The 17,797-nt window shown below is 39.5% G+C and overlaps 1 long non-coding RNA gene across 2 annotated transcripts in view; it reads left to right on the top strand.

Moving 5' to 3' along the window:
* The window catches only part of LOC133270489 (uncharacterized), a 36,083-nt gene extending 26,949 nt beyond the window's left edge, over window positions 1-9,134 (top strand). For both annotated transcript variants that reach the window (XR_009743790.1, XR_009743791.1), the window contains exon 5: window positions 8,638-9,134. This is a non-coding gene — a long non-coding RNA (uncharacterized LOC133270489). The remainder of the gene's footprint in view (window positions 1-8,637) is intronic.
* Window positions 9,135-17,797: the final 8,663 nt, after the last annotated feature.

The following is a 17,797-nucleotide window of genomic DNA, read 5'->3' as shown; positions in this document are numbered from 1 at the left end:
TGTCAGACTGGAGGAACCTATTTCTTGCAGAAAACCAAACTGGAGAACATTTAGCAGGGTGACCTAAGCAGCAAATATCCCCTTCAGTTTTCCCCCAGTCTGAAGTGGTGTGTGAGCTTGTTGCAAGACAAATGCAGAGTGAGCAGAACAGAAAGAAACTAACATTGTTAGTACTTCTGCTAAATTAAATATAAATAACTGCTACCTGCTAATATTTCCTTTGAATTTGCCAATTCCTTGTGATACATACAATGCATGTTGCTAAATGCATCAGGCTCAAGGAAAGCTGGGACTAGGGTGAGCAGTAGTAGCCTGGATGCTTCATCTTGGTGATCCTTGTGGCAGCTCCATCACTTCATGCCTTCTCATCGTTCTCCAGGTAGCCCAGTTTCACAGGAGAACAATCTCGACCTTCCAATCCAAATTGAGAAAAGGATGGCTGAAAAGGGGGAACTGGAGACTGAAGGTACAATTTTAAAATGCAGCTTCCATGAGAAGTCTTTACTTAGAGCTATGCAGATCTCCAGCCAGTTGTAGCTCTTTTTTTCCTTGTCTCTTTCTTTGTAGCTTTTCAATTATTTTAAATGTAAAAGTGAAAAGCTTGGTCTGGAATCTCTAATTCTGAGCAGTTGCCCACAGGCAGATTGTTACTGGTCAATCACTGTTCAAGATGACTGGATTTTCCAGACTTACTTGTTTCAAATGTAGAAGTTTCTGTAATAACTGCAGATGGTGAACTGCAAACTCCTGCAGAAAGTGAGCAGCCTTTAGGAGGCTCTAAGAAGGAGGGATGCACACAGAAACCGGGTTGTGCTTTGTGATCAAGTCTCCTCTTTTGACAAGAGAATTGAAATATCAAGCCACTTAAAATGCTAAGGAATTTTCAAAACATAGTCTTAACAGAGAAAATATCTTTCAAAAGTAAATGTTGTAGGCAAATAAAAAGGTCTTGATAGCTGAATACCAACTAAAAGTGGTTTATAATGAAGGGTTTTTTCCTTCTTATCCATTGCTTCAAGCAGTCACTCAAAAGAAAAAAAGTAACTTCCAGTCCAGTGAGTAAATAGTTTAAGGTCTGTCTTTAGCGGTGATGCAATGCATGCTTCAATACATTGTGGTATTTTCTGATATATAAACTGAACAGTAAAAAGGCAGAGGGTGGTCTAAAGGTCACTATAATAAAATAGCAGAATCTACTGATTCCCCTCAGAGTTTATGATCTGAGTAAGATCTCTTGTTCCAATTGATGAGATTTCCAAAAAGCTGCATTAAACTTTTAGAGAAGAGGTAGCCATTCTAGAGGGTATGCGGGCTATGATCAATTCACTGCTTGCTTGAGACTCCTGAGAAATAATTAACCTATGGCTGTATTTTCTTTAGAAGGAACAAATTCAGGGTTAGGAGGAAAAATTACTTTTCCCCGTAGTCTTTTACCAGAGATATTTAAAAGCAAAACAGAGCTTTCCGTCCCCATCCCAGAAGCCATTGAAAATGCAGAGGTGGGCACCCGGTCTGTGATGAGACACGTTTTGTGCTAGATAAATGTTATGTTACCCTGACAGCAGACGTGCTTCTATTTTGTCATTTGCCCTTCTCACCCTAGAAGAATAAAGACTCTTGAGCTTTTTTAGTTACTGAGCTGGAAACTGTTAAATTGTGCTGAGCCATTGCTTGAAGTAGTAGAAAAGAATTACTGAAAAAGTAGTTTGCTCAGTAATCATATCAGCTGGAATTGCTTGTTCTTTGCCACCCTCAAAGGCCATCCGCTATCAAGAATTTTTTTCTCCTGAAGGTCAATAAAAAACCTCAGCTTTTTTTATTTTTAGTTTTAAATGATATTGGAAAAGCTAAATCACGTTTTATTTCTAAAAATCTTACTTAAAATCTTTTGACAGGCGCTTAAAGCTTCCTTATATACTGTAGCTGCAGGGCTTATTTTTTTATCATATATGTGCTGTTGTAATGCCTCTATTTAAAGGTGTGTTCTTCAGATACAGGTGATACAAGTAAAATCAGAATGAGGTTTGTTTTCTTGTTTCCCTCAATACCAATGTTTTTACAGAGTTGTTGAACTGCACTTGCTGGGTTTTACCTTGACACTTTCTTTTGGAGGCAATCTAATATGTTCTGACTGAAAGTTTTAAGGAGGAAGTGCCAGTGCACAACAGAAACAAGGCATGGATTTCATCAGTCTTAACCCATTATCATATATTTTTTTCAATCTGCCACTTTAGAAGTCCTGTGTTGTTTCATTCCAGGTATTTCAACAGCTCATTTTAGTCTTGCTGACATCGCTGTGTCACGGTTCATGTTTTTTCTGACATGAAGCTATCAAGTTCTTCCATTTACTCTTCCCTTTTACCTCTGCTTCCAAATGAGGTTTAGAGAAGTTAAACCCCTCCTGCGTCTAAGGTCTCTCTTATTTGAGTTGTGTTGCCCTTTGCATTTTATAATTGCTGATGTAGGTTTTCAGTTGAAAAACTGTATATCTTTCTAAAATACTTGAAAGAATGACTATATTAAATAAATACTAAAAGGCAAAAATTGCTAAAATGCATCAGTGGTTTTCATAGAATTTAATGTTTTGCAAAATGAAAATGTTTCAAAATATCCCAGTGTTTCTGCCACCTTGTCTTAAAAGTTGAACCAGAATTTGGCTTGTCTGTGTTTCTGATGTGTCACCTGCCATCCTCCTGCTTAAACCAGCTAGATCTGAATAAGAAGGAAGCCAGGTACCCAAAGGGGAGCCCACCAGCTCTGCTGGTGTGTTCTCCATGCAGCACAAAGAAACTGGAGGTGTCACTGTCTGTGTTAATATCTCTTCATCCTTGTGTTCAATCATAGAATCTTAGAATAGTTAGGGTTGGAGCTGCTTTTCACAAAATTCATGTATATTTTATTTAAAAATGTGACAGGAGCATGTTTTTCTGCCTTTTCACCAATAAATATAGCTGGAAGGATGCGTAGAGGAGAGGTGTTCCCCCTCACTGACTGATGCACCGTGACACAGGGTGTAGAGGAAATTCAACACTTTGTCACTTCAGCCGCTGACAAAGTGAGTCACCACGCCAAGGTCCCAACTGCTTGCGCTGATGCAGATCCAGACTCCCCTCCGCAAGTGTGGGGTGTTAGTCAGGCATCCCAACCTACAGCAACAACCGGGAATACTGGGTGGGGGAATAGCTGGCATAATTTAGCAGGATTCTGTGCATCAGTAAACATGATATTTATTTTTTTGGATGTGGCGGTGTCTGTACTAGTCGGTTGGATGAGGATGACTCACACAGAATAAAGCTGTGGCTATGAATGGTCATCCAAGCTATATATCTGTGTTATAGCTTAGCAGAGCTGAGCTGGCCTCAGTCTGCATAGGCCACTGGCCTTGGTGCGGTGTAGAAGGGTTTGGCTGTGGAGGTGGGTGCACAGCCCTTGCTCATTTTCCTTTCCTTGCAAAGCCTCGCGCTATTAGTGTCTTTGTGGTACTCATGGGAACAAATTGTTCTTTCTTTTTGAGCTCTAGAAAAGTGTTTTATGACGTGAGCAGCAAGTTTGCACGTTGTGTGACTAAAAACCTCACTTCCCTTTGCCATTGTAGTGGACAGAGGACACGGAGGAACAAGTACATAAAACACTTTCAGTTAGCTCGATGGGGAAGATGTTGTAGAAAAGTAAGGTATCTCATTATTGACCAGTTAGTGATAAAGTACCAATTGCTTCAGATACAGCAGACAGCAATTGAGTCACAACCTGGCTTTTCCCCTGCAAACACCAGAGCAAGGGCATCCCACTGGTTGCAAGCCACGCTGGGATGAAGAAGGTTTCATTTTCTGGTGATCAAGCTAGAACTGAAGCTTGATCATTGTTTCTGAAGCTGGATCCAGCCATGCTGACAGTCACTTTGCATCTGATGGGCCACTTTTGTGAAGGAGGAGGGGAAATAAAAGGTAATGTTCAACTGCTTAGACATTGATGCTATTTCTTTCTTTTTTTTTTTATCTATAAATGAGGCTAGGATGAACTCTGAAGGAAGCAGATCTAGTATTTACACCTTAAAGACTCTGAGATACCCATTTTGTGTTTGGAAATGAAAGACAATATTTATTTGTTCTTTATCTTTGAGTTTTAAGCTTCTTTCCATACCAAAAAAGTGTGGGAGAAGAATAAGAGATAAAGATGTGTTTGAAATACAAGCTATTCTTTGAAGCTCTCACAATATTTTAAAGCTTTTCCCTACAGCTATTTATTCCATGCACTTAACATCTGTTTTATGCTTTGATATATTTTGCAATTATTTTTCATCCTTAATTTGATTTTCTTTTAATAACATTGTTCAGAAAAATAGTGGGTGACAAAGATGACTAGCATGCATCAGATAATCCCTATCTGACCAAGATGAGTTGTTTTAATTATGTACGTGTACTTATTGTGCCATAGATCTACTTAAAGGTTTTATGATTTTCAGGAGGCAACATGATGGGAAAAAAACTTTTCAAAGGATTCAAAGTATTAGATAAAATAGTCTTGCTTTTACACAGCATATACATTGTGGTTCCCCACTTACAAGACCACAGTTTGCTGATGAATTAAAGGAGCAACATCAAGTCACTGGGTAGGAAGGAGCTTGGAAAGATGGGCCCTTAGCAAGGGTGCTGTCACTAGGGTTTTCTCCTAAAGATCTCAAGGGTGAGATTGCTTGGTCCTACCAAAATCATCAGAGTTGCCATTCAAGAATTGTCTGACCCCCGCCATACTTCAAATTGTACAAGGAGAAATAGCCTCTTGTTAAAGCAAAAGTCATTTTGTTATAAATTATGAATATTCCACGTATTCTCTCTTTTCCCACTTCTTCTCTTTTCCCATTTCTTCTTTTTGGTGGTTTTGGTTTGCTGCTTGTTTGGGGTTTTTTTGTTCCCCAGGTACATGAATAGTCTCTTTTCTGTCAGTACTTGATTACCTTATTTGTCTACAACCAGCTTTGATTTTGCTGCTTGTAAGTTTTCTCTGAGAATTAGATATTACTTAGATATACAAGCACTGCTCTAACCAGGCAGGTTCTGCCTCTGACAGAGAAATGGGAATGTAATGGAGTTTTTCAGTGTTCTCTATTATAACTCTATTATAAATTACTTGTATGGTATCTAGCTGTGGGTACTATATTTCCTTTATTCCTTGGTGATTCTAAATTGCCTAGGGAAAAAACAAACCAACAAAACCTTGTTGGAAAAAAAAACCCAAGAAAACAGATTTTGATTTCATCCCAGAATCAACAAAGTATTCCATTTGACCCCCCATTAAATATTTCATTTTAGTTTCAAAGACCTTAAGCATTTTAAACATAGAATAAGGTTTACAATTAAATATTTGCAGAAAGTATTTTGATGAGAAAGAAATGTTACTTAAGAACTAAAAGATTAAGATAACTTGTTGAAATTGATGGATAGTTGTGAAGTGTTTAGATCAGCCTGAACCTGTGGGTTTTTAAATGGGTATGTTTTTAAATAGACCTTTCTCTAGCTCAAGGTCAGCACCTGCCACATGCATATACAGTGCTTTACATCCAGCCAGACTTGTCCACGTTTATGTTCTTAAGAGAAGAAATTTATCCTCAGTGCTTGAACTTCCTAAAATGCAGTAAACAGTAACCCCTGATCTCAGAGCCACTGGGCGCAGCCCCCGGGGTGCCAGGTGTGATTTCCAGTGCTGGCCATGAAGTGGGTATTACCTGCTATTGCTGTGGCCAAGGAGGGTATGAAGAGAATTAACAACCAGTGATATTATGTGTGCCAGCTCTACAGTAACTGCCATGATAACCACCAGAAGTACATGTATCGTGCTGGCATGTGGTGAAAACAACTGAATTCTCTGTTTTTCCCCACTCATAGACACAGTATTTCTTTTTTTCATTTGTCATCAAGGCTTTTTTTTTTTTTTTTTAAATGGCTTTTCTCACTTTATTTTCTCACTTTTCTGCTGAGCTTTCTCCCCATCGCTATGCAAATGAACACATTTGTACAATTCCATCAATCATGAGAACTCTGTCGTTGTCTCTCAGCAGGCCAAAATTAAAACAATCCATTTTTATTGGCTGTGGATCTTCATGCAATGTGCCAGCAAGGGCTGCTCTGGGGACAGAATGGCCAGAAATGTCCAGCCTCATGCATGGGATGTTTTGAAGAAGCCACCATTACAACTGCATCAGCTTCTGCTCTTATGTAGCAGCTGGGAGCAGGGACGTATTGTGATGCAGAAGGAAACAGGATGAGAATGGAGCCATTAGCCACGTCTGGGGAGCTTCAGGCTGGAAGATGAGTTATTCACTCACCCATGTGCAGGTATTCCTCAAGGGACAATGCACCCCAAGTAACCCACTCACCCCTGTGTTGCTATCCACAAAAATGCCTGAAACAAGGAGAAATAGAGAATGCAGCACTTACCTGGCTATGTGAGTGAGATCATCAGCTCCTATATAAGCACCGTTATGCTGTAATTAGTTGCTACAAATTCTACATATTTTAGACTGGCTGTTGACCTTCAAAAGGAATTTATTTTCTTATTTTTCAGTGCTTAGGTATTTTAATTCTTTCTTTGAATTTCCTTTTAGAAACATCTTTACTACTTAAAGCCCGCCACTTTGTGCCTTAATATGAGACTCTCATTTGATTTCATTTTATATCTGTGATATAAATCTTTGATCTTTATTTTAGCTTTGTCTATAATGTAACCACTGAGGAAAATGCTAAAGAGGTCTCTGATTTTTTTCTGTCATTAAAAGTGGGATCATGATTTTCATAGAATTCAGCGTGAGGTAATGTTTCTCCAGTCTAGTTCTCACATTTTAAATAATAAAAGTCAACAGAATGCCACTACAGATTTTTTAATTTCTTTTTTGGTGCTGTAAATTGCATTTTGATGATTCTCCAGTATTGAAAGAGCGCTCCTGCTGCACTACCAGGAAGAATCCCTTGTTGCTTCTAGCAAGAATTGTCATGGTGATGCATTCTGTTGACCACAGTTTAGAAACACAGATTGTTCCTAATTTTGGTTCCCTAATTTACTCTGGGTACTGTAATAGCTCTGTTTCTTTCTCTCCCTCTCTGTTTTATTTTTTGTTTTGTTTTGTTTTGAGTTTTTTTAACATGACAAACTATATATTTATATATATACACAAACTAGGATCTGCCCTTTCACCTTCACATATACAAAATGTGCTGGCTGATATTTTCTTGCTGCTTGTCTCTATGTGGGTTTGTGCTGTGGCTGCAGCCCCCAGATCATGTCATTCTTGTCCTCACTGGTCCAGCAGCATAAGCACTGCCCTCTCTGCTTGCTGGCATCCAGCTACCAAAAGGACATCTTGCCTTCTGCTCTTGGACCACGACATCGGAGAGAATCCTGGAGTGCTCTTCTTGCAGGAGAACGCTATTTTGCAGCCACTATAGAAGATGTACTTCAGATACTTGAATTGCTCTCTCTGAATGCAGAAGAAGAATGGGAAAACCCAACAGGGCATTAAGCACGGGGCTCGTTATTGGCATGCAGGCACAGCCTCTCTGTGGCTAATTGTGCCTCCGTGGGAGAGACCAGGAGTGGCCTGAAGAGCGCTTGGTCCTCAGGAAGGCTGGCAAGCTTTTAACTGAGCTAAGAGGCTCCACGAAGAAATTTAATTTGGCAGTGGAAGTGCAGCACTTGGGTTAGACTCAAGTAGTCTTGAGATATAAAAACATTTCTATGGGAGTTCTTGGCCGAGAGAAGAGTCCAGCAGCTTGCGGTGTGGAGTGGTGCTGCTTTGTTTGTTTCATCATCGTGTTGATGGCTTCAAGAGGTAGTGTTGGCCTGCATTTATGTCTAAGCATTTACTGTGCTTTCATACAAGGACTAGAAGCAGCTCCTCCTGTGGTACTGGTCTGTTTTGGGCTGGCAAGGAGCTCCTGCCATTCCTGCATATGAAGTCTGAACAAAGTCTTAAATGAAAAGTGAAACTGGCATCCCTGCCCATGGCAAGGGGGTCAGAACTAGATAATCTTTAAGGTCCTTTCCAACCCAAACCTTTCTGTGATTCTATGATTCTGTTGATACTTCTGCATTTCTTCAAAGACTCAGAGCTACCGCAATCCTGATTCAGCCCCAGGCCTCCAGGAGAGAGGATTTTTCCTTCTGTCCTATCCTTTTTAAAGGATAAGTAAATTAGATCATCCAGACTTCAGGGAAGACCTTGCAGGTGTACCTTTGGAAGGCAGTAGAGTGGGCTGGGGTGAGATTTGCATACCTGGTTGTGCAGGCACAGCCCTGGAGATGGGGAATAATGAGACAAGCCCTGGGAGCGAGGGACGGTATGGGCAGGCTCACATTCGCACTAATCTGCTTTTTAACATTCATGATTCGGCACAGCTGATGAAGAGGTGTGTGGTTTCCAGCTACAGAGAGAAACAGTAAAATACCTTGGACAGTATTTGTGGCTATTGGTCATAAAAAAAAAAAAGTTTATTTCTGGAGAAAGATGGTTATTTTTTTTTCTTCCTAGTCCACAAAGGTGAAACTGTCTAGTGTGACTTTTCAAACTATAAATCCAAGTATATTTTGCTTGTTTTCTTCTGTTGTTAAAAAAATATAAATTGAATGCTGTTTGTTTTGACACAGTTTCGCCTAGGCCATTCCAGAGGAATGGAAATCCTTCAAGATGAAGCGGAAGATGATGAAAGCCACTGGGTCTGTCTTCCCACATGGCGCAGGCAGCTGTGTCCTTGCTCGGAGATCTGCAGAAGACAAACCCCAGCAGAGTCAGAAAAGCTAAGCTCTACCTGCATGCCAGCTGCACTACAGGTAACTGCTATGCCTTTTATTTTAACGTAAATATTTTCTATATTTAAAGAGAAATCAGAGATTATGTGGGGGGAACTAAGGCTTGAAAGATATCTCAACAGAAACTCGGCTCTGAACCATTGTCCCAGGGGTGAGGAACAAGTAGAGGATATGGAGGGAAACATGCTTGATTTCAAGGAAAATGCTGATTTCTAAGACGTGGTAATTTCATACAGTTTATGCAAATTTCACTAAGTCTTTAAAAAAGTCACACAAAGGACACTTTGGCATCAGCTTGAAAGGAATGTAAATTAACATATCCTTAATGCACGGTCTTGTTTGCTGGCAAAGACACGTCTAGAGGAGCTGTATTTCCCACTGAACTCCTTGAGTGATAGCAATGCTGGCACAAAGTTTTGTAATTTTATGCTATTGCAGGAACAAAGTCATCTAGTTGAGGATCTAATTATTCTGTGGCTGCATTTTCTATTTTTTACATCCCAGTAAATTCCGTGTTTTATGTAAGATTACACACAACATACAGGAGAAATACAAATTGTTCAAAACACACTAGAGACGTCAGCAGACATGTTAAGAGCATAAGTGCTTTGAAAGAAGTCAATGTATAGTCCATAAAGGAATATCAATGGTCTCTATTGGATAACGGAGGAACTGTGTGTGTGCTTGTGCATAAAAGGTGAAATTCCAGTTCCATGTATACAGAGTAGGGATGTAGGACTGGGCGCCTTGGTGTCATGGTAACAAGGCAAGGCATGTGGTATACATACATCTGAACATCAGCGTCCTCACTTTCTTCTAGGATGTACTGCTTACAACTTTGTAATGACCTCAGTCAAAAACTAGGCTGAATGCCAGCATTTCTCATCACAAAAAAGGACATTCTTGTGGCAGCTAACATTTGTAAAGTGAGTTAATGGTAGAGCTTTGTTCATTAAAAAGGAGATGTAAAAAGCGCATGTGGAGGATTTCTTCTAATTTATGATTATCCACAATGATACCTTTCATCACCACCATCAAATATTTAAAAAGTCCTTTAATCAGATATTGTTAATGGTGGGTAATTCTATTTCATAGGATCCCTGCCTGGAATCCTCCCTGGGTCCCCCTGTAGCTGTGCCCAGCTGTGCTCCAGCCCCAGGACCCCTTCACATGCTTTCTACTATTAGAAAAGGGGAATTTCAGGAACTGCTGAGTCAAGGCAGAGCACTGGAGGGGGTGACAAAAGGGGTTTTGCTGACATATCTCCTGGAACACATCCTGGCTGTCACAGGGGGAAAATGTGAACCACCATAGCCCTGACAGCTGCGACAGTGCATTGTCAGCCAGCAGCCCCCTCTAATCTTATAGGTGTGGGGCTGGGTGGAAGCCTCTGAAAATGCAAAAGTAAGTGACAATGAAATTCCTTCTAAGTGATAGATTTTGAACCTCAATATTCTTTTTTCCATACTCTGCTGCTGACAACTGCTAGCTAAATTGATAATTGATTGGATATAAGGAGGAAGTTCTTTACTGTTTTTACTGTGAGGGTGGTGAGGCACTGGAATGGGTTTCCCAGGGAAGTTGTGAATGCTCCATCCCTGGCAGTGTTCAAGGCCAGGTTGGACAGAGCCTTGGGTGAGATGGTTTAGTGTGAAGTGTCCCTGCCCATGGCAGGGGGGTTGGAACCTGAAGATCGTAAGGTCCTTTCCAGCCCTAACTATTCTGTGATTGTATGATTCTACATAATAGCATTAGGTTCTCATTTAAAACCTGATTTACGAGCTTTTTTTTTGTGATTAAAATAATTCTGAATTAAAATCCTTTATATGTGACATACATTTGGACAATGTGGGGACATGACAACTTTTTTATCAACAATGACTCTTAAAAATAATATTGAAATATTTGGATGGTTGAATAATTGTCATTATTATTAAACCTATTTTTTCTTCTGATCTCATATTCTGTCTTTCTTCAAGAAAAGGGTTTACATATATTCCTTTTTCTTTTCTTTCTTTCTTTTTTCTTTTGTTTTAGGACATGTAAATATTTTGCTGAAGAAAGCATCTTAAATATGTATCACTGGTGAACTGTGAGAACTTTGTGGCTAAACATAATCATTCACATCAACAAAAACTCTATCATGGTTTTAGTTATATTCTTCATTCAGTGTGAGAGTACGTTTGAATTAATGTTAGACCCTCAAAAAAATGGTTTTACAGTAAGTGTTAGCACATAGTGAGAGCTATCTAGAATTGATCCTCAGAGATTTAATCCTCTGCTCTGGCACACCATCAAGGCCAAAGAAATCTTGGCCTTGTCTTCATCTATTTTCACACCTTCTTCAGATTAGAGTTGAAGGAAGCAGTCTAAGGAAAACCAGATTGCTTTGAAAGTAAAGGCTTTTTTTGTCTCCAAATTCTCCAAAATCTACTTTTAAAGTTTTTAAAATTCGGTTTTGAGCTATTTGCTAGAAAGAAGAGATGTTTTAGGAATCTCTTGTAGGCACTGAAAAAGGAAAATTTGATTGTCTATTATATTTTACTAATACACTGATTTTACAGTCTACTGTATTTTAGTCAGGTAGCCACTCACTTCTTTTCCCTGTGGTGTCCTACAAAATGTACCCTACTTTCTGCTTGGTCCTTGTTTCATGGTTTGGATTTTTCTTGCCTGTATTCACATTCTGAAGCAATTGATAGAAAAAAAAAAGAGTATATTTTAATTGCTTGAAGAGAATCTCTATGAGACTTATTAGGAGATATTTAGCACTAGTTGTCTCCTAGTTCAGAGATATTTTTTATTTGATAGATGTTTCTATTATTCAATAAGAAAAATATCATGTTTGAGACTTTACTATGCAGAAGTGTGAAGAACTAATTCACACTGTGATAAAACAGTTATGGAAATGAGATGGGGAGGGATCATTTATCTGAAAGATTACTTAGGAATAGCATCAATCATCAATGCCAGATAATGAAGCCCTATTCCTGTATTGGAAAAACAATGCTCTGACCCCTAATATTTGAACACAAAGGGGATTTACCAACTTCCTGAGGAGATTTTACTTCTGCTATAAATAGATGTCACAAATATTATTTTGTGGTTAGATTTGCCATTGTTGAGTATGGGCAAATTATTGGTTTTGCTAGTAAAGCTCACTGTTCTGTAAACGGCAGAACAATAAAAAACAATCAGAAATTTTGCACTTAATTTAAAATAATACAAATAGAAATAATATTTTCATAATAGAACATAATATATGTAATGTGCAATACGTAAATTAGTTACCCGGAAACTTATGTAAGTTTATACTGGTGCATTGAAAAAAGTAAGCATATTTTGCAAGAAAGTTATATTTACAGTACATAAAAACATGTTCCAAGTCTATGGAAAGTACTTTGAAGGTGAAGTTGCTGATTTGTGCAAGCTGCTGTTTTGAGACGTCTGTGTTGCTTGCCCTGGATCCCCTGGGGGATTTAAAAGACACGTAGATGTGGCACTTAGGGACAAGGTTTAGTGGTGAGCTTGACAGTGCTGGGTTAACAGTTGGACTGGATGATCTTCCAACCTAAGCTGTTCTGTTCTATTCTATTCTATTCTGTTCTGGTCTGGTCAACAGAAGTGATACCAACCAGCCAGCTGAAGTTTTCCATGTTTCCTGTCCCCCTGTTATCCATGACTGACAGAGATCACAGGGACAGAATACTGTCTGCACAAATGCAGTAAGAACAGGATGGAATAGAATATAAACAGTTGTTAAACAATATTTTCATGAGATGCCATGAAATGTAATTCCCATCATAAAGGCAGTTATAGGTCTGTATGGATGACAGTGTATTTATCCTCTCAATACAGTTGGTGCATGTATGGCTGTGAGAGGACCTCAGTGAAGGTTAGAATGAAAAATTACAGGTGAGGTAGCATTTGTGCACATTGGTGGGAGAAGCAAGTACAGCCTGTCTATGAGTGGTTTCCTGATCCTTCAGACTTGGAGCAGCAATTTCACAGCTATATGGTTGTGTCACCTCGTTGCTGCTGTGGCTGACTATTTCCCAGCCCCTGCCCTTACAGAGCAAACCTACAGGACAGTCCTTCATCCCCCAGCTCTGGCTCATGGCAGCTGAGCCACAACACACACAAGGGGAAGCAGTCTGAAAGGAGAGAGCCCACACCAGGTACAAAACTTGTGTGAGCTGATCTCTGTGCCAGGAGCAGCATGGAGCTGTTGGTAGCATCTGTAGGACAGCCACGTGAGTACTTGAACAGAGATTGCACTGGGAAATTGGGGAAGCAGGATTCAAATTGCCAGTGAAATCTGAAGACCTAATTTAATGGTAAATGTCCTGCAAATGATGTCCCTATTTTAAGCATTCCTGGGACACAAGAACTGCCTTCCTGCAGGTAAGCTCTGATTTTTAGCAAGTGTGCTTTAAAGAGAAGGGTTTTCAATAATGATTGTCCAGGAAGCATGTGCAGACAGAAAGGCTGATTTAGATATGCTTGTGTGTGTATTAGATATAAGTATATACACACACACAGAACAATTTGAGACTGAACCTTGATCACATGGAGAACTTCTCTAAAGTGTTACCCTGGGCATTCCTATGACAGTAAAAGCCACAAAGCTGTTGTTATTCTGTCAGCTGGAATCACTGGGAAAAAAACAAAACAAAACTGTAATTTTTCAATTTTCTCTTAACTTTAATTGCAGTATAGGCATCAACAGGTGCTTAAGAGTACAAAAGCAAAGGTAACAGTTATATAGATACAGTCTTGTAGCAAACATTTGTGCAGAGTTTTAAAAACTATGAGAAAGATGGGCGTAAGGAAGAGTACATGAACAAAACCTGACCTCATCTAAAACAGTGATGGAAACTGTGGTGCTGCCTATTCTTGAAGGACGCCTTACGCAGGCCAACTGAGCACATCCCTTTAGCCTCCACACCTCAGCTTTCCACACCTCACTGAACAAAAATTGGATGGAAAAGCCTGGAGTTTGGCCCTCTTTTCACTTTAGCCCATCCATCTTTCCCCACAAGGCAAAGCAAAACTTGCTTCATTTTTTTCATAACAAGGGCAAAAGTACTGAGATGCTGGTGAGAGTCAACATGCCTTTTTCTTTTGGATGTGGAGGGAAGCTGTAGGGTCTGCTGCTTCCATCACTCCAGCAGCACAGAAATTAATTCTCTTGCAGGAAACTGCAGTCAAAGGGCAGCAGCAATAGCTGTGGCTAAAGAGATGTACGGTGGTGATCCTGCCACAATGCAGGGCCACATGGCCATGGATTCTGGAAACCACAAAACTTGGTAAAACTCCCCTGCTGCCTCAGGCTGTTAGGAAATGCACTCATGTAGGTGAAGTATTAGACTATTGCGTATGTAAACATCAAGGAACGGGCAATAATTCACAAAATAATATGTAAAGAATAAATGGAGTATGCAATAAAGACACAGGAGATGCATGTAGTATTTTATTCAGTAATTCATTAAATATCTGCCCTAGAGCAGCACTGCTATATATCCTTCATATAAACTTAAGCACAAGATTAGACTGCAGTTTTCTATTATTTTTAACCAAAGAAAATGTAATTTCATATTATTATAGCAAAATAATTGGTTTAATTAGTTAAACCTTTCCAACTGTATAGAGAAGGAAATTGCGTGATTTTTCATTTCATACCATGCCACATTGTTGCAATAGTCTGAGTGCTGAGAAGAGACTCCTCAGAGATTGTTCTTTTGATCTTAATGCAAAAATATTTTTTTCATGTCACAAACTCTACACTGAAAACTAAGTCTCCATAGCAAGTAGGCTGTTCTGGGTCTGAGTTACACTGCAGGCTGCTTCTTATGTAAACCAAATATAATGGTATAAATTGGAAGCAATAGGACAGAATGTGGAATGAAAGAAGATTATGGATGCTATTTAGCACCTTGAACCTGCAAGACTAATGAGTTTGTTCATGCATCTGCTGCAAAATTCTCATCTAAATTTTGACTGGGAGAGCTGTTACAATGATCATGCAACACAAAGCACAGAGGTATTTGACCTTTAGCACCCCATGATACATTATAGCATAGCTAACAAGAGGGCTAAAAAAATGTCTCTTTGTAGGCTGGGAGAATTTATCCTGGGATCTGAGAGACTTGCATAGGAGGCCTACAATAGCTTTTTTCTTTTTTCACTATATAACTAGAATCCAAGATGAAGTTGTTAAAATTACAGGCAGACACACATTTTTCTTGAGTCTGTTAAGGTAGGTGAAGTTTAATATTTGAATTTTCAGCTTTCTGTCAAAATTCAGACTTTACATGTTAGGTAAAATTGTGATAGCATCTCTAGAGAAAAACATATCCTTCTGTAGTTAAGCACCCCAAATACCCTGATGGCTCAGCCTCAGAAGACACAACCTTCTCTTTCCACCCACCCACCTTGTCCCATTCCAGCCCCTGTGCAGGTCTCCACCAGCAGCCCTCCCCTGTGCAGTTTTGTTCAACTGGAGCTGGAATCCCGGCTGAGCGATGAGCATGAGGAAATGAACTGAACATACTAGCTCCAGCAGTGATGCTTGTAACAGGGTGGTTTTCGCACCTTATTTGGCACAGCCATCTAATGCCCACAAAGAAAAGCCATTAGTAGATCTTCCTTCTTCTTTCTCTTCCATTCACCCCAACACAGTGATGCTATTATTTTCTGTAACTGAGGGTCACTGCTATGGTCACAATTCTCACTGCAGTGCTGCTTTGCACCTTCCTTCTAAGGTGGTAATAGCAGATAATAGCAGCATAAGACTTCTTATGAGCCAGTACTTTGGCACTTAGATTCTGAGCAGTTTGTGCAGTCCCCACTGCAGCATGTGATGTTGGCCACCATCATACTACACAAAGTAATCCAACATGGTCTTTCCTACACTCATAGTTGTGGTTGTCTGGTTTCCTGATCCTGTGCTCACACTGTGAAGTTCCCCCAGAAGCAATCTATCACAGGTTTCCTTACAGAAAACAGACCCAAACCAACATTTTGGAATTGCAACACAGGGCTCATTTGAAGAAAATCCTTGGGACTTGGCAAGAAAGTGAGAGACATTGCTTCTCCATTAAACTTAACCAGCAATGAGCTGGTAAAGCTTTTCTAGTTCATATGATGTCAAAGTGTGTGCAGTATTCCCCACATGAGCCTCATAATGTTAATTTCTAGAAAGATAAGTTGTTCATCAAGTGCTGTCAGAGAAAAGTGTTGGGGGGGGGGGGGTGTTCATTCAGCATTGTTTCATGTTGTTTTTTTTTTTTTGCAGTAAAATATGTGTATGATAATGGCAATTCTACACAAAATGATAAAAAAGACTAATGAAAAGGGAGGTACTGTTTTGAAATGTCTTCCTTGTTCTCTTGTACAGGGAGCTGGGGGACATGGAGGGAGCCTGGGACATGCAGATGCAGCTCTGGGCAGCACCAGGGCACAAGCAGGGCTACAATTGACTGGTGCCACGCTCATTCCTTTAGCCTCATCAGAGCACACAGCACTTGCTTATGAAATGCCAGCAGTTATCAGTAATTATCCTATGTGGTTTCAAAGGTACAGAGTGTTTTAAAATCCTGCTGATTGGCAGGATTTGGGAAAGCACTTGGGAACTGCCTCCAAAGCTGCCTTTAGAACGGAATCTGTCATGCAGCTCCTAATTGTGATGTGACACCTTTTCTAAATGATGGGTGCAGCATGATCCTGGTCACATGCTTAATTGCACGATGCTTACAGGGGTCCAGCATTGTTTTCCGGCAGGAATCTGGTTTGCCTTTGCTGCCCATGCCTTTTCCAGCAGAAGTTAACAACTGTGCAGCATACTTGAAACTACAGAGTGTGGTTTGAGAAACTAAATATGCTTAAAGTCTTTCAGGGAGAGATGGAAGGGCCATGCATCCCACTGGTCTGAGACAGCTCAGGACAAGTCAGAAATGTGTATTCTTCACTTGTCACCAGACAGTTTTTGATAGCTGTGAGCATCCTCTGAGTGTAGGGAAGAGCAAGGGGGTGTCCAGCAGCAGCAGTGGAGCAAGGCTGGGCTGTTGGACTTTGTTGTTCTGAAGTATGTGATATTCTTTTTTGGTGCAAAACCAAAGAGAATTAGTTTTAGAGCACTGTACCTGACATTAAAGGGACTCTTAGTCTGCACTAACTGTATCCCTTGAATTCTCATTTGGTAATGGAAAGTATAAATTGAATGATAAATAGTGTTTCATTCTTAAAAAAAGACATGCACCCATTTACTTTTCTTAATTCAACTTTTGGAATTTTCATTTAATATATTAACTCCATGGTCTGATCCATCTCCAATTCATACTTTCTTGTCTAGTAGGTTTCATTAATTGCAACACCTTCGGCTGTTGTTCTTTTTTTTGTTTGTTTGTTTTTAGATAATAGAGGCCAATTCAGCATGAAGAAAATTAATTTTCCTGTTTCACATGGTTTAGATTTTGCTTTTTTGTTTCTTCTTGTAGTTTTTAAATGAATTCTACAAAATAGCTGTAACAATATGGAAGGAGAGAAAGACCAAAGAGAACATTGATCAACGTAATAATTTATGGTACAAACTTAATAAGTGGTGTGACATGAGCAGTTCATCATCCATTTGTCATGTGTTGATGGTTTGATACCTGAATTTTTAACACCACTGCTAGCTTTGACATAATAAAGGACCTGCCAACATTCCTATTAAATCCATGAGATTTTAGAAGTTTCTGCTTTAGCTATAAATAGCAGTATTTATAATCTATAAATTATTATGCAGAGTAGCTATCTATGAATTACTTATTCCAGCAACTATAAAAAAAATAGAGTTTGACATTTTTGAACTTCAGGAGGACATCTTCTTCTTTCCAGAAGGAAAGATTTATGGATATTTTTCATTATGTCCACCATAAAAAGTTTATAAACTAAGAGACAGCTCCTGGACAAAAATAAATCACTTTAATTCCACTGATGGTGAGGAGACAGCAAT

The sequence above is a fragment of the Pezoporus flaviventris genome, unplaced genomic scaffold (assembly GCF_033815535.1).
Source record: "Pezoporus flaviventris isolate CSIRO_AGI_PZ_B2104156 unplaced genomic scaffold, CSIRO_AGI_Pfla_v1 ptg000021l, whole genome shotgun sequence".
Classification (NCBI taxonomy): Eukaryota; Metazoa; Chordata; class Aves; order Psittaciformes; family Psittacidae; genus Pezoporus; species Pezoporus flaviventris.
The sequence above is the reverse complement of the archived record's forward strand: the minus strand, read 5'-3'. Positions and strand labels throughout refer to the sequence as shown.